Source organism: Ovis aries, chromosome X, assembly GCF_016772045.2.
Source record: "Ovis aries strain OAR_USU_Benz2616 breed Rambouillet chromosome X, ARS-UI_Ramb_v3.0, whole genome shotgun sequence".
Lineage (NCBI taxonomy): Eukaryota > Metazoa > Chordata > Mammalia > Artiodactyla > Bovidae > Ovis > Ovis aries.
The window spans coordinates 133,781,341-133,793,826 of NC_056080.1; the positions used below are offsets into that span (position 1 = coordinate 133,781,341).

At 42.7% G+C, this 12,486-nt stretch overlaps 1 long non-coding RNA gene across 1 annotated transcript; it reads right to left on the bottom strand.

Moving 5' to 3' along the window:
- Nucleotides 1–880: 880 nt before the first annotated feature.
- On the bottom strand, nt 881–9,670 carry LOC132658817 (uncharacterized). The gene is made up of 2 exons (XR_009598869.1): nt 3,158–9,670; nt 881–1,172 (listed from the first exon to the last, which is right to left on the bottom strand). It is a non-coding gene; the product is annotated as an uncharacterized LOC132658817 (long non-coding RNA).
- Between the last annotated feature and the right edge of the window lie 2,816 nt (nt 9,671–12,486).

A 12,486-nucleotide genomic window follows, 5' to 3' on the forward strand; every position in this document is an offset into this window, starting at 1 on the left:
CGCCTGGGAATGCTGCCCACGAGAGGGAAGATAAGAAGACAGTTACGCAGAGGCCCTGGCTGTGGCCTCTGTGATCGGCCGCCCTTGGCAGCTTCCACGTGCTTCAAGCAGTCTTTGGGTGTGCCCGTCTGGGATGTCCAGCATGGGGAACATCTTGCACTCCCCGGGGTGCATGTGGCACCAATCTGAAGGTGGTCCCTGCCCTGCTATTGGCCTAGTTGGGCTTTCCTCGCCTTCTCTGCGGCCCCCTCCCCACTGTTTTTTTTAATCTACTAACTGGGGACTTCCCAGGTTGCTGGGGTGGGGGGGAGCCGTGTGCTTCCCTGGTAGGGGCAGGAGGCTTCCCTCCTAGGGAACCTGATGGCTAAGTGGTAAAGAATCAGCCTGCAATGCAGAAGACCCGGGTTAGATCCTTCAGTCCTTCCACTGGGAAGAGGCCTTGGAGAAGGAAATGGCAACCCACTCCAGTATTGCTTGGGAAATCCCATGGACAACCGAGCCTGGCAGGGCTACTGCCTATGGGGTCCAAAGAGTCCGATATGGCTGAGTGACTAAATATGCCATGACATAAATGTGACAGAGTAGACAAGAGATCAACAAATAATACATCTAAAAAGGAAAGTGCTTCTACAATAAACCTCTAGACAGATGCCAAATCACATTAGCTTAAAAAATGGAAGTTAGGAGATATAATAAGTGAGAAACTCAGTTTGAAGAAAATTTTATGTGATAGTAACTTTTACAAATAATATACAAAAATCCTAAATACTTTTAAGTATTTTAGGTAGGTAAGCACATTACCTAAGGACAAATGCATTTGGAAAGTTTGTACCAACCTAGTGAATACTGAATATCTAAGAGTCATGGCGATGGAATCATATAGATGGAAGATGCACAATGCCTTTATTTTCTAAATACACATTTAGAGCGTTTAATAATTTGCAATTGGCCAAATTTGTTGAGAGAAAACTCTAGAAAATATATAATCATAAATTGACTGAACATTCACATATATTTTTAGAGTTTGTTGAAGATTTATCCCTCAGAGTGTGTGTATTTTTGTCTTCCACTTCCATCATCCAAAATGTTCACAACTCTTGCGCAGATTTCTCTTCAGCTCATGCAGGAGATGGATTTCTTCTCTTAGGTCACAGAGACTCAAGAGGAACTTGCTGTTCGGAGACAGAAAATTCCGTAAAGTTTTGCCTGATGCCCTGTCTTCACTCCCTCTCCCTTGCTGAGTAAGCTGGTCTGAGACTTCCAGAGTTCCAATTCTGTCTCTGACAAACAGGGACCATTGATCCACACTGTCCACATTTTTCAAAAGGAAGCAGCATGACTTTCCCCCTACTATGGTTTCAGTGGCCACTAAGCTCTGCTTCCTATGTCCTCTATGTTTTCTATTTCTGTCCCTGGTATGCCCTCCCTGGAATGGGCTGAACTGTCATGCAGCTACTTTCAGATCTTTCTGCAACTTTGGTCGTCCTTCAGAAAACTCCCATAATATGGCAGGGGGGGGTTTATTAAAACTATCCATGGTGGTATCATGTTCATTCAGTAGAGCTCAGTCCCAGGGTCTGCATCTCCGTGTAGCATCTGAATGACTCCTGACAAGCTCTTATATTTCATTAAGCTTCAGCAGCCTCAGAGAGGGCCAGGATCTGGCGACTCTGCATATCAGAGTCCTGATCAGAATGTGAGAAGGAGGAGAATATGAAGCAGGAGGCACGGGGCCTGGCACGCAGCAGGCCCTCAGAGTTCCCTGGATTTGGAGATCCGCGTAAGTGGCCCCAGCCCTCCTGATTCTAAGGGATCTCTCGGTGTCACACTGGTAGCAAAGTGGGGGGGAGGGCAGTAAGAACTGGGGGCTCAGTCTCCCCTGGCCACAGGGCTCTCCCCTCTCTCCCTGGAAAAGGAACTCCTTTTGAGGACTCATCCTTCTTATGTGGCCCTGACAAGGTGATTTGGGGGCTACTCTTGGTTTCCTTGATCGTTTGCCTTAGTTTTCCAAAAACCCATGACTTCATCCCTCAAACTCTCCTCACAAACACCCTGTGAAGACATGGTCACTGCCCACAAGCCAAACTGGGTGAGTGGGTCACCATGAGGTCTTGGCCTTAGGACCCTATAGGGTAGGTGGGATTGAGGGATCCTCCCCACCCCAACCCACAGGACACCCAGTGGACTCCCCTTTACACAGACGATGGTGGTACGACGGCTCAGGTTGATTGTTTTCCACTCTTCTAAGGATGTGGCTTGAGTGAGCCCTAAGACATATGCCATGATTACATATGATGAACCTCTTCTCTTGTGGCTAAGTCATGGCTGATGTAGAATCCTCCCTCTGCTGAAGGGGAAAGGCTCTAATCATGTGATTCCTTGAGTCTTGCAGAACTCTAGGCTCCTAACTACTCCTTCAAAATCTCTGCACTTGACTAAACTCAAGCATGGCTTCTAGCAGTTTAAGGCTATGTCCTAGAGATAATCCCAGCCCTGCCTCCTCACCTTTAATTGTATCCTTGAAAAAGCTGTGTTAACAATAGAATTTGCTGTTTGTTCCATCTAAAACTTGGTAGTAGACAAATATTCCCCAGTACTCACTCTTTGAGCAATTAGATATCTTACAGTTATAATCCTTTCTCTTCAAGTTGGGATAAAAACATTGCCTCAAGGACCTGAGAGTCATCTGTGTGAAGTGCAAACATTCAGGGAGATAACCCTCCCTGTTGTTCCCAGCTCCTATAGAAGGATAAGGGCCTAACTTGAGTGAGGACTTTGTTTCGATTTACACCACTGCTTCCTGTCATGAATACAAGAGAAGAATATTTCTCTTCCAGATAAGTGAAAGAGTGAAAGTGTTATTCTTACAGTCAGGTACAACTCTTTGCAACCCCATGGACTGTAGCCTGCCAGGTTCCTCCGTCCATGGATTTCTCCAGGCAAGAATACTGGACTGGGTAGTCATTCTGTTCTCCAGGGGATCTTCCCAACCCAGGGATCAAACTCAGGCCTCCCACATTACAAGCAGATTCTTTACCATCTGAGCCAGCAGGGAAGCCCCACATATGTGCTAATTAGCAAATCCAAGTAGCTGTATCATAGGAACTAACCCCCTACTCCACCCCCATTCAAACACCCCTCAGTGACTTTCGCTTACCAGTCACCCATCTGTAAAAATGTCTCCAGCCTTCTTTTCAGGGATTCAAGTTCAGTTCACACCGGACAGTTTACAAGTTCAGTTCACAGTGGACTTTCTTCGTATATGTTGTTCAGTTGCTCAGTCGTGTCCAACTCTTTGCAACTAGTGCTTCGCCTTGTTTGCCTTTGATAGCTCTCAGGATGAATATTTGGAGAGACGGGAGGTCACTTGGGTGGAGAGTGTTGGAAAACTTGGGATTCATAATTGGATGAGGGAAGGGGAGAGAAACCACCCTTACCTTTGAATCCTCACTTGAACCATTCAAGGTCGACTGTATTATTCTCACTGAAGTTTCTTGACACTTGACTTATAACCAAGCGTATTCTGGAATGTTCCAGCCCCAGTTATTATATGCAGTGTTCTATTCTGAATTAATTTTGCCACTCATGTTGTTCAAAACTTATCCATCTAACTGATTTTTTTGGGTCTGTTTTACTTGTAATTCAGTGAGCTGTTAAAATATCTCACTGTGACTGTGTATTTGTTTATTTCACCATTTACTTCTGTCAATTTTTGCTGCATGTATTTTGACTCCTATAAGAAGTGCATAAGTTTGAATTGCTTTATTAATATATTCTTATCAAATCAAACCTTGTATAATTATGAAATGTTTCTTTTCTCCAGTATAGTTTCCTTAAAGTATTTCTCTCATTGATGTGGTTATAACAATTTGATATCTTTTATTACATTTGTATATTTCTCAATCATGATGGTTTTCAAATACTTCTCTATTCTTCTCTTTCTTGAACTCCAATAAAACGTGTATTAGATTTATTCACCTCTCCTTTAACTCTCATCTACTCTCTTTTGGTATTTCCTATCATTCTATCTCTCCAGGTTACATTCTGTACAGTTTCTTTAGATCTAAATTTCATTTTCTAATTCTTCTTTCAAGTATGAAAATTATCTTTGAGCTTTGAACCACAGCACAAAATATTCCGGGTATTTTATTATGCCTCTAGAGTATTTAAGGAGAAGGCAATGGCACCCCACTCCAGTACTCCTGCCTGGAAAAATCCCATGGATGGAGGAGCCTGGTAGGCTGCAGTCCATGGGGTCGCCAAGAGTCGGACACGACTGAGTGATTTCACTTTCACTTTTCACTTTCATGCATTGGAGAAGGAAATGGCAACCCACTCTGGTGTTCTTGCCTGGAGAATCCCAGGGACGGGGGAGCCTGGTGGGCTGCTGTCTATGGGGTCACACAGAGTCGGACACGACTGAAGTGACTTAGCAGCAGCAGAGTATTTAAATAGACTGGAATGGGTGAATGTAACTCAGATGACCATTGTATCTACTACTGTGGGCAGGAATCCTTTAGAAGAAACGGAGTAGTCATCATGGTCAACAAGAGTCCGAAATGCAGTACTTGGGTGAAATCTCAAAAATGACAGAATGATCTCTGTTCGTTTCCAAGGCAAACCATTCAATATCACAGTAATCCAAGCCTATGCCCCAACCAGTAATGCTGAAGAAGCTGAAGTTTAACGGTTCTGGGAAGACCTACAAGACCTTTTAGAACTAACCCCCCAAAAAGATATCCTTTTCATTATAGGAGACTGGAATGCAAAAGTAGGAAGTCAAGAAATACCTGGGGTAACAGGCAAATTAGGCCTTGGAATACAGAATGAAGCAGAGCAAAGGATAATAGAGTTTTGCCAAGAGAATACACTGGTCATAGCAAACACCCTTTTTCAACAGCACAAGAGAAGACTCTACACATGGACATCACCAGATGGTCAACACCGAAATCAGACTGATTATATTCTTTGCAGCCAAAGATGGAGAAGCTCTATACAGTCAGCAAAAAAAAAGGACTGGGAGCTGACTCTGGCTCAGATCATGAACTCCTTATTGCCAAATTCAGACTGAAATTGAAGAAAGTAGGGAAAACCACTAGACCATTCAGGTATGACCTAAATCAAATCCCTTATGACTATACAGTGGAAGTGAAAAATAGATTTAAGCCACTAGACCTGATAGAGTGCCTGACAAATTATGGACAGAGGTTCATGACATTGTACAGGAGACAGGAATCAAGACCATCTCCATGGAAAAGAGATGCAAAAAAAAAAAATGCTGTCTGAGGAGGCCTTACAAATAGCTGTGAAAAGAAGAGAAGCAAAAAGCAAAGGAGAAAAGGAAAGATATAAGCATCTGAATGCAGTGTTCCAAAGAATAGCAAGGAGAGATAAGAAAGCCTTCCTCAACGATCAATGCAAAGAAATAGAGGAAAACAAAATGGGAAAGACAAGAGATCTCTTCAAGAAAATTAGAGATACCAAGGGAACATTTCATGCAAAGATGGGCTCGATAAAGGACAGAAATGATATGGACCTAACAGAAGCAGAAGATATTAAGAAGAGGTGGCAAGAATACACAGAAGACATCTTCATGACCAATATAATCATGATGGTGTGATCACTCACCTAGAGCTAGACATCCTGGAATGTGAATTCAAGTGGGCCTTAGAAAGCATCACTAGGAACAAAGCTAGTGGAGGTGATGGAATTCCAGTTGAGCTATTTCAAATCCTGGAAGATGATGCTGTGAAAGTGCTGCACTCAATATGCCAGCAAATTTGGAAAACTCAGCAGTGGCCACAGGACTGGAAAAGGTCAGTTTGCATTCCAATCCCAAAGAAAGGCAATGCCAAAGAATGCTCAAACTACCACACAATTGCACTCAACTTACATGCTAGTGGAGTAAATCACATGCTAGTAAAGTAATGCTCAAAATTCTCCAAGCCAGACTTCAGCAATACGTGAACCGTGAAATTCCAGATGTTCAAGTTGGTTTTAGGAAAGGCAGAGGAAGCAGAGATCAAATTGTCAACATCTGCTGGATCATGGAAAAAGCAAGAGAGTTCCAGAAAAACATCTATTTCTGCTTTATTGACTATGCCAAAGCCTTTGACTGGGTGGATCACAATAAACTGTGGAAAATTCTGAAAGAGATGGGAATACCAGACCACCTGACCTACCTCTTGAGAAACCTGTATGCAGGTCAAGAAGCAACAGTTAGAACTAGACATGGAACAACAGACTGGCTCCAAATAGGAAAAGGAGTAAGTCAAGGCTGTATATTGTCACCCTGCTTATTTAACTGATATGCAGAGTACATCATGAGAAATGCTGGGCTGGAAGAAGCACAAGCTGGAATCAAGATTGCCGGGAGAAATATCAATAACCTCCAATATGCAGATGACAGCACCCTTATGGCAGAAAGTGAAGAGGAACTAAAAAGCCTCTTGATGAAAGTGAAAGTGGAGAGTGAAAAAGTTGGCTTAAAGCTCAACATTCAGAAAACGAAGATCATGGCATCTGGTCCCATCACTTCATGGCAAATAGATGGGGAAACAGTGGAAACGGTGTCAGACTTTATATTTTTAGGCTCAAAAATCACTGCAGATGGTGACTGCAGCCATGAAATTAAAAGACACTTACTCCTTGGAAAGAAAGTTATGACCTACCTAGATAGCATGTTGAAAAGCAGAGACATTACTTTGCCAACAAAGGTCTGTCTAGTCAAGGCTATGATTTTTCCAGTGGTCATGTATGGATGTGAGAGTTGGACTGTGAAGAAAGCTGAGTGCCAAAGAATTGATGCTTTTGAACTATGGTGTTGGAGAAGACTCTTGAGAGTCCCTTGGTCTGCAAGGAGATCCAACCTGTCCATCCTAAAGGAGATCAGTCCTGGGTGTTCATTGGAAGGACTGATGCTAAAGCTGAAACTCCAGCATGTTGGGCACCTCATGTGAAGAGTTGACTCACTGGAAAAGACTCTGATGCTGGGAAGGATTCGGGGCAGGAAGAGAAGGGGACGACAAACGATGAGATGGCTGGATGGCATCAGTGACTCGACGGACATGAGTTTGGGTGAACTCCGGGAGTTGGTGATGGACAGGAGGCCTGGCATGCTGTGATTCATGGGGTTGCAAAGAGTGGGACGTGACTGAGTGACTGAACTGAACTGAAATGAAGGGTTAGAGACATTAAGTGAATGTTCTTAGGTGACCCAGCATGACAAAGGCAGAGCTCAAACTAACAGATCAGACCCTCAGCCCAAGTCCTTCCCACTGTACTTGCTTTCTCCTGGGCTATGGATCCTCCCAATCTCTCATATCCTAGAAAATAAACTGTAGTGAGGTCTTCCAACATTTTTAGAACTGTGCAATACTTCATTTTAGCTTTTAAAAGTCAGAAAAGAGACACAGATGTAAAGAATAGACTTTTGGACTCTGTGGGAGAAGGCAAAGATGGGATGATTTGAGAGAATAGCACTGAAACATGTATATTTTCACATGTGAAACAGATCACCAGTCCAGGTTCGATGCATGAGACAGGGTTCTCACAGGTGGTGTACTGGGATGACCCTGAGGGATGGGATGAGGAGGGAGGTGGGAGGGAGGGTCAGGATGGGGAACACATGAACACCCATGGCTGATTCATGTAAATGTATGGCAAAAACCACCACAATACTGTAAAGTAATTAGTCTCCAATTAAAATAAATAAAAAAGAAAAAAGAAAAGTCTGATTCTGCTTCATTAGGTATGATATTTTCCTAGGACTTTGTTCTGGCCTTCGGAGCATTTATGTATTGTTCCCAAATCAGATTACAATGATCAAGGTATTTCGTTTCCAAGAAGAGCAAACCCCAGCATGTTTACTCAGAGAAGCATGGGACTTGTTCGGGACAGTTTTGATATACATCTTTCATCCGACCAGGAGCGAGATGGACACACAGCAATGAGTGATGTCCACATGGGCCCCCTCAGTATGACTGCAACATGTCAGCAAGCAGAATAGATGGCCAGACATTTAACACTTCATTCTTTTCCTTTCTCCAACTTGGCAGAGGTGTTAGAGGAGATTGCAGGACAGGCCTCTCGGGGGAAACTGCCCATCCCTCCCTGCACTCATCACATCATCCTGCCTGTCCTCCAGAGGAACCCCAGGTAGCCTGAGACAGGTGTGATTCCTCAGAGAAATATCCAACTCAGACAGGCACAGGGCCCATCAGGAGAGAAAGTGGTGATCATAAGGGCAGGCCAAGGACCCTCAGCCCCACACTGAGCCAGAACCCATCCCCTTACTCCTTCTGGGGACGATCTATCCTCATGGCTGCTGTTTCCCATGGCCAAGTCTGACTGAGCTCACACAGGTGACAAAGCATCAACCAGCATCCAGTGATCCCTAGTCCACCGTGTGCATAGTTGGAGGAACAGTGCCTGGGCTGGGGAAGTTCAGTTCTGGGGCAGGGGAAGGAAAGGGCTGCAGCAGGGGCACCACTTCCCCTTTCTTCTCCCTTCTCCTCTGACCCCTGCCATGGTAGAGCTTCCTTCTCTTCCCTTCCCTTCCCGTTCTCTCTCTCCCTTGTCTCTACACCCCTATCTCTCATCTCTCCTCTCCTCCCTCCACTCTCTTCCTGTCTTCATCTTCCTCCCTCCTTCCTGAGCCCCACCACAGCTCACCTCCCTCTCACAGCCTCCTGGGCCATCCCTGAGGTCTGTCTTGACTTGACAGAGTGCTGGACCCCCAGTGAGTTAGCAAAGCCCTATCCCCTGGCCTCCTATCCCCCCACTCCCTCTTCTCTCCACGGTCTTCACTGGGTACTGGAGGAACAAAGGCAGGGAGGGGAGGAAGACCTGCAGATTGGATTTGAAGTGCTGGTCCTTGGGGCACAGGAGAAGGGAGTTTGGACAGTCTGGGAGGGAGCTACCCAGGGGAGAAAGGAGAGGGAAGATGGAGAGACTGAGGGCAAGAGGCTTTACAACCCTGAGCTGTCAATCACTTCTTTCTACTTTTGGTTTTGGACTGTGCCATCTGGGATTGTTTCTCCAAGTTGTTACCTCTGGTGAGTGCCTACATTCATCATTGACTCTTACAAATTTTGCTGATCTCTGCACCTACCCTTGAGTCTGTTAAGTTGGGGGTAATTATCCCCTATTCCCAGTGTGTTGAGAGAGATTTTATTATGGGAATGACTGTTGATTTTGTCAAATACTACTTCTGCCTCCATTAATGTAATCCTGATTATTTTCTTCACAAATTATTCCATCTGCCATTCCCTTCCCCCTTCCCTGGGGTCAGCCTTGCCTAGAGGGGAACTGAGCTTATACTCCCTTTCTAAGGCTACAGAAGGATTGTGAATTGGTGCCTGTCATTGATTGGGATGGTATCCAGGGCTGAGGTGGGTGGTTGCTACCACTGAGGCAGCATGAGTCAGCAATGCACTTTTAGGGTGGAATCAGAGCAGGAATCTGAAGGTACAGCCCACATCACTGTGTGTTGCACCCAAGAATCATACAAAAATACAGATGAATAGGGTCCAGAGTCTTAGAATGTGGTATGCCCAGAATATGATAGAGATCACAGTACCCAGAATTAAGAAAATCACAGCTTGAAAAGACATTCTACATATGCCAACATTGATGTGAATAATGTTGAAATAATGACAAGAAGTTTGAAGTGACCATCATAAAAGTAATTATCAAGTAGTTACAAATTCTCTTTAAACAAATTAAAAAATTGAAAATCTCAGCAAAGAAGTGGAAGAGAAAGAAACAAGTGGAAATTATAGAACACAACAATAGTGCATTTCTTACTGAAACCTGGGAGATAGATTTTAGACTTAAAAGTGGGCTTCTTCTACCTTGTTTTCTATTTTATTATCCACTGAGCAATATTAGATTTGGAATTCAGAAGGAAGATACTATAGAGTGTCATTCACACATTTACTGAAATTGAAAAATGAAGTCAGACTTTTACTTATAAACTATAATGCTATTAATAACTGAAAATTTTCAGTGAGAACTAGATTTCCAATTGTTCAGTCATACACTGAACATTTTTCATAAACTGAGTGAACTACACTTGTAGTACAAAGATTTAGAAAAAGGATATCTAAACACATTTATCTGGTATATCTACAATATTCTAGAAATTACATCCTTTGCAAATTAAAAATATGAGAAGCCAGTTTTCAAAATTCTTATAGGGGATATGAGAGGAAAATAGTTACCTTAAAATTCTCCTTTTCGGGAACCCTCCTACACTGTTGGTGGGAATGCAAACTAGAACAGCCACTATGGAGAACAGTGTGGAGATTCCTTAAAAAATTGCAAATAGAACTACCTTATGACCCAGCAATCCCACTGCTGGGCATACACACCGAGGAAACCAGAATTGAAAGAGACACATGTACCCCAATGTTCATCGCAGCACTGTTTATAATAGCCAGGACATGGAAACAACCTCGATATCCATCAGCAGATGAATGGATAAGAAAGCTGTGGTACATATACACAATGGAGTATTACTCAGCCATAAAAAAGAATTCATTTGAATCAGTTCTGATGAGATGGATGAAACTGGAGCCGATTATACAGAGTGAAGTAAGCCAGAAAGAAAAACACCAATACAGTATACTAACACATATATATGGAATTTAGGAAGATGGCAATGACAACCCTGTATGCAAGACAGGAAAAAAGACACAGATGTGTATAACGGACTTTTGGACTCAGAGGGAGAGGGAGAGGGTGGGATGATTTGGGAGAATGGCATTCTAACATGTATACTATCATGTAAGAATCGAATCGCCAGTCTATGTCTGACGCAGGATACAGCATGCTTGGGGCTGGTGCATGGGGATGACCCAGAGAGATGTTATGGGGAGGGAGGTGGGAGGGGGGTTCATGTGTGGGAACGCATGTAAGAATTAAAGATTTTAAAATTTAAAAAAGAAAAAAAAAGAAAAAGAAAAACTAGGTAAAAAAAGTAATAAAAAATAAAATTCTCCTTTTCAAGAGTTTCTGTTGTTCTTATCTTCACCCAGGAGTGGTCCATCTAGCGGAAGACATTAAGTGCATTTTCATTGCAATCTGCCCAGTTACTGTCTGTACAAGTGGCACCTGAATTGGACCTCTCAGTTGTTTTCTGCTCAGGATTCTTTGGGCAGAACCTGCCATTAGGCTGGGCTAATGTCTGTTCCTCTGAGCAACAGAGAACAGGATTTTTCATTATCCTTGCCTAGGGTTCTTTAGAAATTTGTCTGGACAACGGAAGCACTTCAACCAACCATTATCCATTAAAAAAGTGATGGTTTGAGATGAGTTAAATACTTAGACTTTCCTTAAACTACTTATGAGAAACAATATTGACAGGCATTATTATTCTTTTGGACCGAAGCAGAATCTAAAGCACAGTGTGCTTTAAGGTAACTTCGTGGAAATTACAAAATATTTTTAAGCAACAGAGACTAGGAAGAAGCCTAGATCTCTTGACGCTCAATTCTGATCTCTTGACGCTCAATTCTGATAGCACACAGTCAATGATCATGATAATAATCATCCATTTATCATCACTGTCAAGTGCTCTGCTGAGCCCTATATATGCATTATCTAAATGGAAGCCTATCAACAGTCAAGAATTTATATCAATTGCCATTCTCCTTTTGAAGATGAATAATAAAATTTTGGAAGTGTTAATGTGCCAGGCCAAGGTCACGGAGCTTATGGTACCACTAAGTGGTAAAGTCATGAAACCAGGGATCCAGTCTTAAGATATTTAATGCCATTACCTCCATCTACTAAAAGATGACATTATATGGCAAAAATTAAAACAGTCATGGATGGTTTACATCTTTAGTAGCAATTAAAAGAGTATAAGAAAGAAATGTTGAAAAAAGAAAACAGAAAAAAGCAAAACTAAACTAAAGCAAAGTAAAAACAACAACAACAACAAATCAGAGAAACAAAACATACTCAAGAAAAGCTATGATCAAATGCTAAGTGTCAGGAAGAAAAGTAAGCCTTGGCTGATGAGGTGAGCAGAGAAGTGAACTTAGTAAGGATGGTGGTTATAGGAACATCTGTGGGCAAGTTGTTACAGGAAAATACATAATGGTGTGAAAACATGCTTGGTGAGTTAGAGTTAGGGTCAGAGGCACAAAAAAGAGGCTAGTGTGGCTGGAGAACAATTCATTGAACAAATGTTGAAGTATACATTACACCAGGCATTACTATAAGCATATGTTAATGAACAAATAAAGATTCCTGCCCTCCAGGAATTTATATTTTTCCACCAGAAGGAGACGGCCAATTTAGAAAAATAGCATATAAATACAATGTATTGTATTCTGAAAAGTGGTAAACAATTGGGAAGATAATAAGAAACCAACACTGGAATCAGGATTTCAGGGAGAAAGTGAAAGTTGCTCAGTTGTGTGTGACTCTTTGTGACTCCATGGACAGTCCATGGAATTCTCCAGGTCAGAATGCTGG